This window comes from Odontesthes bonariensis, chromosome 13 (assembly GCF_027942865.1).
Source record: "Odontesthes bonariensis isolate fOdoBon6 chromosome 13, fOdoBon6.hap1, whole genome shotgun sequence".
NCBI lineage: Eukaryota > Metazoa > Chordata > Actinopteri > Atheriniformes > Atherinopsidae > Odontesthes > Odontesthes bonariensis.
In genome coordinates this window covers 30,845,649-30,855,864 of record NC_134518.1, presented here as the reverse complement: position 1 = coordinate 30,855,864, position 10,216 = coordinate 30,845,649, and positions in this window count along the sequence as shown.

Sequence of the window (10,216 nt, the reverse complement as noted above, 5' to 3'; positions counted from 1 at the left end):
TGCAATTAACAGTCAAAGCTGGATTCAAAACCACGGCAACTTTAAACTTAACAACCTTAAAGTGGCAATAAATAACGTTTTCAAGTGGTATTACTGTATGCAACAGTGTAGCAAACACTGAATCATTTTCTCTTTTTGCCAGAGCCTCACAACCTCCAATGTTCAGGGACAAAAGAGAATCAACAAAAGGTTTGTAATTCTTTCATATGGCATTGTGAGGTTGTTTGAGTTTTGCCTGTATTTGCACGGTTAGTTATGGAGAGGAAGAAGGAGTAGAAGGAAAAGCACAAATCTATCAATTTATTTAATCTATAAAAAGGAGCCCGGTCTGATTATTTTTTCTTTTCTCATTACCAGAAAATAAAAAATCCTTTTACTCTCAATTGAACTGTGTTTCTTTGTCACACACAGCTTTAACATTTAACGTATTTCAGTGGTTTATTTTGGGCCTGCAACATGTTTATAGACTGACAGAGTGAGAGTCTATTTTAAGGTAAGCCCTAATATTTTCCCAACTGTAACCGACTAGTATGTAATGTCTAACCCTGATCAAGCACTTCTGCTCCTAAACACTAACAAACAAGTAAATGAGCTGTTGTGAGCAACAAATGGAAAATAAGTGTCACATGTATTTAAATGTGAAAATCACTGGTCCAGATCCACAGTATATTACACATTTTATTATGAGACTCAGCTCCAAGAATATATCGCCAGAATAATTTTCTTTTATTCTAACCAAAGTCCATTCAATGCCATGTAAGTTTGCCTGTTAGCTCTTAAGTTGGCTCATATCAAGTCAAGTCAATATGTTATATTTTCTTAATAATAACAATGGCTTCTTATGATTTTTTAGAAAAACAAATCACTATTGACCTTTTTAAATGATACAACTTTTAAATTGGACAGTCAAAGGCAAGTATCAGATCATCTAAAGTAGTTTATAGCACATTTTTTTTAGTATTAGAGGCAGTACCCGATACTTCCTTTCGCTCCCTTACATGATACATCCTCCTGAAGTTGAGATACCTCCGTTGTTTAATGGGGCAGAGAGGGACCCATGAATAAAACACAGCCAGGCAGAAGGAATCACACTCGCTGGAAGGTGTTCACACAGATCATGCACAGGAATGTGACACATAATGATGAATTGGAAGCACCAGAGCCAGGCTTTTTCATTGCCTTCTCTTTTACTGTAAAGCAGGAAGATTTCATCCTCAATATTCAGTGGGAGGAGGGGTTTCTGTTTCTGAAAAAGAGGAGGAAAAGACAGTAAAGCAGGTTTTTGTTGTCCAGTTATTGTGCAATCTCATGATGGACATCTGGATTCAGTCCGAGGCTCCATGTGCAAAATTAGATTTTGGGAAACAGCTCCCATGCCTGAAAGCTGTAGTTTCCAGTTTCACGCTTTAATTTATATCCTAACCAGTTTTGTCTATTATTCTCATTTGCACACCCTCCCCTTCCCCCCTACCACCCACCCACACACTGTATACAATTGCTGCCATCACTGTGCTAAAAGCCTCTTGTCGCCAGCAGAAACGGATACATTTCTGCATTTTGGTGAAAAGTGTTCTCTGATATTCTGACTTTTTAGCAATTTTCTACTCTGGTGTAAATTCTGATTGTCCTCACCAGTGAGTGGATGCCCCGCCACAGAAATCAAAGCTAGTTAACTGAAATTGAACCTTTTAGAGCAAAATTAGCTTTTAAGTCAAGATTAACATGCGCCCGTTCTATAAAAATGTCAAATCTAACGCGTTAACAGGTCATGATTTGTCTCACACAATTTACAATGATAATAGATTGTGACAATTCTATGAAAAACTAACTTTTTACACATTTTCTGTTGAGACTAGGCTGTAATTACACTCAAACTGAAATTCGTGTTTCAGACTTAAACACCTCAAAAACTATGGGATAAATTACAGTTCTGAGAGGCAAGAAAAGGCAAATGTGTTTGTATTATTGTATATTTCTTAAAGGCGATTCAAAGTACTTAAAAAAAAAAACAGAACATCTTCAGAAACTAATCTATCCAGATTTTTTTCGATTTTATATTACAGTCTCACAGATCCACTACAGTGGCTGTGAACTCAGCTCAGTCTAGCGGGATTCATAAAAAAATCATAAAATTGAGGCCCTTAAGTTAACATGTTTCCACTTGTCATGACACAACTGTGACAACTGATCCACGACATACCCTGAATTATGGCTGAGTTCACAGATATTTAATTAGAAATCATTTAAAGGCTGTCATGAAAGAAATGTGGCTTCTTGCCACTGCTTCTTAGAAATGAGGAGGCTATTTGGCTGAAGTCTAAAACAGGGTCTCCATTTCTCTGCACACATCTCCATCACATCTAGCATGGCTGCTCTTTGTTTGGATCTTATTCAGGTTTGGGTTCCTGCTCTGGACGAAGGGGCAGGAGGGGGAGAAGGGCCCTTATAATGCAATATCAATGCTATTCCAGGAGGGTGGACGCCTTCATTAGCATAAAGGAGTTATTCTTTCACAATGTAGGTTTCAGAAAAGAGATTTTCATCTTCTTTCTGCTGAGAGATTTAGACGGTAGAGCCAAACACAAAAGGCAGATTGTTGTTGAGGTTCCCAATGTGATGAAAAATATCTCCACATCTGATTATTGTTGATCACATCTGTTTCACATACAGCACTGGTTCATTTTGTAGTGTGTAAGATACAAAGTCAACACGTTGCAAAGTGTGGCCCCCTCCCAGCACACTGTTATTTCACAGCTTTGCCACCCAAACCCCTCTTCATGCTCAACAGGCCATGACAGTGCTCACAGTCAATCCGAGCGTGACACTATTGTAGCCGAATGTGTCCGAGTGCGTTTGTGCTGGGATGTGTGCGGAGCTCAAATAGTGTGTCAGTGGTCCAGTAGCAGGGCTCACCCTGGAAACAGGATCATTTCAGGGCACAGAGGTAGAAGTTAGGGGAGGGGGTGGGATTATGGGTTCTGCCAATCACATGGACTGACACAATAATTGTATTTGTAAGTTCTTTTTATGGCACTGTGATTGACATGTTTTAAGCGCGCCTTCAGACTTTCGTATTCCACACACGGAAATAATTTAATTCTCATTAAACTAAAGGTGACATTTGTTTTTGTCTGACATCAGCACCTTATGGCATTATTTTAATTTTGTGACTGTCTTGGGTACTTACTCAAATTGCTATCAGTATTTCTCTTAAGCTCTTTTGCATTACCTGCCTCAAACTATAAACTGTAAAAGCTTAATGACTGTTCATAATTAACTTAACTGGTCAGTCACAGACCACGCAATGCTAAATTAATGTTTGCCTGCTTTTGGGGCATTAACATTAGCATTTATATCGGTAACCAATTTGAAAAGAGATAATATTATTATCGGGATTTTTTTTCTTCCCTAAAGTTAACAGGCAAAAGAGCAAATTGTATTTTGAAGGTGAAAACCACAGAGTTGCGTGAATAATTGGATTTTTAACCATGTTGCGATTTTAATTAATGCAGTCATTGTGGTGATTGGCGAAAAAAACTGATTATCAGCACTGATGGAATGTTTACTTTGTCTCCGTTGAGAAAAAGCTTGTTTGTCTAAATCTGTTCATTTTGTAAATTGGAAAAAAGAACAGTATTTTTTAAAGACTTTAACACCACATCATCAAAGTTGACTATGTGCCTTTATGGCACTGTCCTCCCCAAACACATGTCCATGGGGCATTTGTTGTTGCATGCAGACACGTACAATGATTACTATGATTAAAGAATCTCTTCTGTCATGAGAGCAACTGTGTGTGAAGGGTAAAAAATAGCTAACGTCCTTCCCACATTGTAAAAATAATTATATTTAGCCCAAACAAAAGTCCATTTCTAACTCTAACCAAGTAGCGTTTTGTATGTCTAACCTAAACAGGTGAACAAGCCAACCGGGGAATGACAAAGTTTTAACATAACATGTCGTGTTTACATGCAACTGTAGCGACCTGTAAGTTGGCGTCCATGACAATGAAGGTTGCCTTGTAAAAAGAATGTATTTTAACTCAAACCATGATCATTTTCTAATTGTACCAAAGTAATGTTTATGCCTAAAACAAAGCAGGAAGTGACAGAAGTGTTTTAGTAATAGTGTTGTTTTATTGATGTAACATATGTTGGTCTCGTGCTGGTGAACCTGTGTTGCATATTTCCATTTAGCTGGTGGACAGGCATGGTCTTTATATATCTTAAGGTTCTTCCATGTCTCATCATAACATTGCCATTTGGTATTATGTTGTTTTTGACTAGCAATTATCAAGATCCATGTACATGGTCGAGAGTTCCATCTTTTTGTATCGTTTTGTAATTTCAGGAATGTGTCAGTGTCTATTAAAGCACCCAAATTACCAATAAAGCTGCACGCATTCACATATATTTCTGTTTCTTTTGTCAGACAGAGAAATGCATCAGAAATTGTGATTGAAAATGTCAACTCATGGTCACCTAAAGCATTTCCAGCATCAACTGATTAAGTCACCACTCAAGTAACTTAAAGACGACATCTGTGAAGTGATTTTGGCAGTGCTTACATCTACGATTAGCTCCCATATAGAATTTTAGAAGCAGTAGAATGTCTTGAACATTTTCTGACACACTCCATAACATCGCAATCAGAAATGCCTTTATTAGTAACTATTCCTCTCTCATGCATGTATACTGGGAAAGTAATGGCAATTGAATTAAAGGCAAAACCTAGCCGTGAGCATAGCTTGAATCAACTATGAATGTAACCATGCTAATTGAAAATGGCTGTTTGCTTCAGATGAAGTCGGATGAAATCACCACTGTTCAAGACAGAAGCGGGGAGAAGCTTTTAAGCGTGTGCTGATCATTTTATGATCCAGTGGTCTTATGAGATGTAGTTACAAGTTCTTTATTAAATATTTATAAAACTCAATAGATGTATTGTAAAAGATTACCAATAGCACTGATTTAAGACAAAACAAAAGCAAAATGAGGAGCCTGCCACCATTTCTGATTTCAGATACGATGACATCTGTCTGATCGACTAAAAGAATTCAAGGCAGCAACTGAATCACCTCTCAGAAAGATTCAATTTCAGCTCCCACTCCCAGTCACAAACTACTTTTTTGGAGTATATCAAACCGGTATTTGCGCTAGACGTGTATTTTTTTGGCACAAAACAGATCCTACAAACCAGCCACAACTGAGGGTTTTATTTGGACTGTAACCTAGCCACTGTAATAAAAAATGTCATGCATTTATCATATTTGCACGCAACAAATAAATGTCAATGCAGTAAGCAGAGAGCTCTTCAGAGTTCCTCCTCCTGCTAGATCAGACAGAGCAATCTGCCCACATTTTGTCTCACTCGGCCAATTTTGGAAGGCGCCTCTTACTTGTGGTGCAGCAGCCAAAACTGACTGTCCGCGGCCTGTTTACTTTAGCCTTCATTTATTGCTGACTCTCTCGACTTAGTGCCAAACGTTGGCCCTTTGCTACATCACTTGCCTGCTTTCTTTGCATAACATATTTCACACATTGGTGTTCCCATTATAACCCAGCAAAGCCCCAGTGTCATCCCATTGAAGAGTTTAAACACACAGACCATTAGGCTCGTCTGTATTGACACAAGCACGTTTTGCACATATACTCAGTGTGACCTTGTGCTGTGAGCAACAAGTCCAGTTCCAGAAAGATTGCATTCTTGATCTATGGAATTGCACAAAAATTATAATTTAACATCATATTTAAACTTACACACTTACACATAATAATTAAAGTTTGATACCCCAGAGCTGTGGAACTCTCTGCTTGAAGATTTGAGATGAAGAAAACAGTTTGAGTTTAAGCTTTTTGGCTTTTTTATGCACAGATGTATTTGCATTTTTTTAAATTATTTATCTAGTTCTATTACATAATCTACTTTATCATTAGATATACTACTTTATGCCGTGTCTCTACTTTATTTTCTAGCAGTTGTGAAAGTTGTAGCAAAATTCTTCCTATTATTTTTCTACAATAAAAACATATTTGCCAAAAACAGATATTGTTATGACACTGGGGATACGGAGAAGCAGTAGAGCTGTGTCTAATGATTATATTTGGGGACCATTTATACAATTGATTTATTATCTGCTAAAAAAAAAATCCGAATATATTATATATAAATATATATAAATACATATATTTACACTTGTATTTCTGATTATATAAATATGTATTATTATAAAAAAAACAGTCACTTTCTGTTTAAGATTCTATCAAATCTGGAAACCTTGTCAAGAAAAGTAAAATATAGATGTAAATAAAATATTGCTAATAAATTCAATTACAGTTGGCATTCATTTTCTTCAATACCTATTGAAGCTCTAAAAGCGAGCCAAAATGATATCATTAGCAAAATATTTTTTTAGGTTGTGTTGTGATATTTATGTAACTCACCTGTAATAACTCCCCTTGGATGAACAGTTTCTCTTTCCATAATTTTCAAAAGGTAAATGGTTACTTTTGGAATATAGTTATATGGAATTCATCCTTGTTTTGAGAAATATGTTTATTTTACATCTTCAACTTTTCGCTTTTATATATTTATTACGCTTTGTATTTTTATTGGACTTTATTAATGCTTATTAACGTGTCTCTCCTGTAACATTGAGTTTATTAGAACAAACCATTACATTTATGAATCTCCATAAAAATAAAAGTGAATATGAATAAAAAAACAAACAAAAAAGTAATTTAATTTGAACTGAATAGTATTAACTTTTCAAAAAGGAAATGAGTAGGTAGTCTACTTTGGCATTCTTTTGTACAGCTGATATTCTCTACAACTCTGCTAAAGGGTTTCTCTGAGCCTTTCAACCATTCAGTGATTCTAAGCAACAGCTTTTACACTTAACGACTGAACAATTTGTTTTTCATTTGAACGAAAACAAGTTGAGCCCAGGCAGTTAAGTCTACTTGAACTCTACAATCAAAGTAGCACCAGAGAGCTTTACTAAAGAGCTGACAATAAGAAAATCATTATATCTTAAGAAATACACTTAATACAGCTAAAACCTTTCTCCCAACCAAAACTGTAGCCTACATTAAAGTGGTCACAGCATGATCATTTCCAGTCATCTAATCCTTCATTTTGGAAACCTGTAGATTAGCTCACTTCATAACTCCAAATAATTTGTAATTATTTCAGAACCAGGGAGATCTTTCTCCTTGGAGAAGATTCCTTCTGAGAATGGTTAAAAATTCCTGGAGGCTTGTCAAAGGGGAGAGGATGATGGTGACTTGTGAATGCTCATTATTCCAGTTGCTTTTTAAGTAAGGGAAAACTTTGAGAAACATGTTACATTTTCAAGCATGACAACACTTCAAATCCAGCCATACATGTTTGTGCCAGATCTGGATCCATAACATAAAAGTGAGCAACACAACGAACTATCACAACAAAGATTATAGAAGGAAGTCGCTGTTTGGTAAATATGATCATTGTCTCCAACTGTGCAACATTACGGATTATCTTATCATTCAGTTCCTTACTGTAACTGTATTTTTTAGGAATACACCTCTTTTGATAGGTGCAGATGTGAGAATTTTGGTAAAATACCGATTGAGGCAGAAAGTATCTGCTGCTGGGACTTTTACTTGATTTGTAAAATTGAATTATATTAAAGAGAAATCCCAAATACTGGGGGCATATTATCCATAAAATTGTAGCCACGAGACAGTATAGAGAGCATCAGAGTTAAAAATGTTTGTTCAAATTAGCTTCACACTAGCACTGTTTGGCCCAGACCAGAACTGCTTTCTTCCACTTCTTTGGGCAGGTATGAAAGCTCATCTGAACTCTGGTGTGAACCAAACAAGCAAACTCTGGTCTGCCTGAAAACGTGGGTCTTGGTTTACTTGTATATGAACCCCACGGACTATCCAGCAAACCAAAGAGAGTGATGTAGAGCGCAGTGCATTTTGGGTCGAAAAAAAAAGCCAACAACACGAAACCGAAGAAGCTGAGGTAAACAGAGAAAAGGTTGAAAAGTAATGAGGAGGTGCCGGTGCTGATTGGTATATGGTCAGAGGACTATATATTGCGGTTGTTTGTGGCTCGGGTTATTACTTGTTGTGAACAAACCGGCTGAAGGGATTTCCGTTTTCGGTCCTGGACAATCAATGAGCCGAGTTTTCTTCTTCCTCATGCTTTTTTCCTTCCTGGTCAGTGCTCATTTCGGAGCAATAATGCCCCAAACGAACAGATATTGTAGTTGTGTGACGCTCAGGTGGTTTGGTCCACTTTCAAAAGTGCTGTGTGAAAGTGAACCAACCCAAATGAAGGTGTGAAATTTTTTCGGCTTTCCCCACCATAGTCCCTCAGACTATCTTAGTGTGAAAGTGCCCTCAGAGGCCCAAAAAGGCAAATTAGCACCAAAAAGTTGTCGAAACACAATATTTGACTTTTTTTGAAGCTCCACTGCTGAAAAAAGGATATCAATTATCCTGAGAGCATTTTTTCCCTAAATGCACCTTCAATTACACCAGGAGTTTAATCTAATAATAATCAAAGCACTAGAGCTCTAGCTCGAAATGTTAGGGATTGCTCAGAGTTGAAAAGTTCTGGTTAGGTATATTTGAGCCTGCCTTGCACAACCATGATGAAAGATGTAAGGCCTGTGGATTTGCCTCATGTTCAATAGTTTCTATATTTATTTGAGATACCACATCAACGCTGAACCAGAAGGGGTGATCGTATGAGCCAAAATCACTATCATATCTCAATAGATAATGAACAGAAAATCCACTTTTATCCAGAAAAAAATCCATTTAAAAGCTCTAAAGTACTGGACCAACTGTTTGACTGACAGGGAAACTCTGGGAAGTGCAGGGCAACAACAGCATAACTAATGAACAAGTTGAGTCCAAATTGAAAAGCGAGAACTATGAAAGTGCCTTTTTTTAAATCTTGGATTGGAATTGGGGTCAAACCAAAACCTTCAGACTTCAATACTGTACAGTAATCGGATGCTGACCTCAAGGTTATGACATCCTTCAAGGGTAGAATATGTTTTGAAGAGTACATATAAAGTTTAGCATTCAAAATTGCCACCTGTTGATTTGATCTAGACTCCCTCTGTGCTTTTCTGCTGTTGTCTCCCCCTCACTGAATTACTTGCATTCCCCAGTCGCTGCATTGCCTCGTATTATGTGGCATGAGCACAAGAAAAAGGCCTGGCAGTGCATGAATAGGGTCAGTTAGATTTCAAACCTCTGCCGATGAAAAGAGCCCTGGCTGCGGTTGGAGACACTGGAGCTGCTCCCGGCAGCTTCACAAAGGCTAGCTTTCAAAAAAGAAAGGAGATGAGGGAAGGGTTAGAGGGTTTTTTTCTTTCTTTTACCTCATCTTCCATACAACCCGTATGAAGGCTTGTTGGGGAGTAACAGAATAAGAGAGTAGTGGGTCGACATGACGTGAGAGAAAAGAAAAAGATCTGCATATTGCCAGAGGTGAAGAATGGGGACATTGGAATCAGGAGAAAGAGAGAGTAGTAGTAATAACTCAGGAAACGTTGAGGGATTAAAATGATACAGAGACGTAGTATTGCTAATTGTCTGTATTAGTTTGGATAAGACTGAGCTGTGAGCAACCATAACCCCTAGCTATGGTGCAGTCTGAGTTTTTCACAGCACAGCATGGCAGGGTCGACATTTTTCTTTTGCTTGAGGAAAACTGAAGATGTGTTGGTTTAACACAAGCATAACTTGTTATTCATCAACACTATTCCACTGTAATAGTTTTTTCTCATCACATCATAGCACTTTGTTCCATTTTTTACAGCCTCCCTCGGTTTCGATGGTGGAACTTTTTTTCTAATATTGTTTTGATGATGACAGTCCCTGATTAAGGCAACAAGAAAAGATAAGAATTACTTTAAATGGAGACAAAGGTATTTCTATTGACATTCATGCATGACCAAATTCCCCGACCTATACCAAAGAGTCTTTGTTGCTTAAAGCAATGACAAGTTCAGATGCATCCTGGACTCTGGTGTCATAGATTTTCACAAACTGTGAACAAGTGTCAACATTTATCAGAGGCTACATACAGTCTGAGCGTTGTAGCAGCAGGGGAATTTCTTGGCTGACCCCTCCACTGCATCCTGAAAACTTGAACTTTTCTCAACTTTACACTGCACACAGCACAAGTAAAGCAACAGATCCTCAAT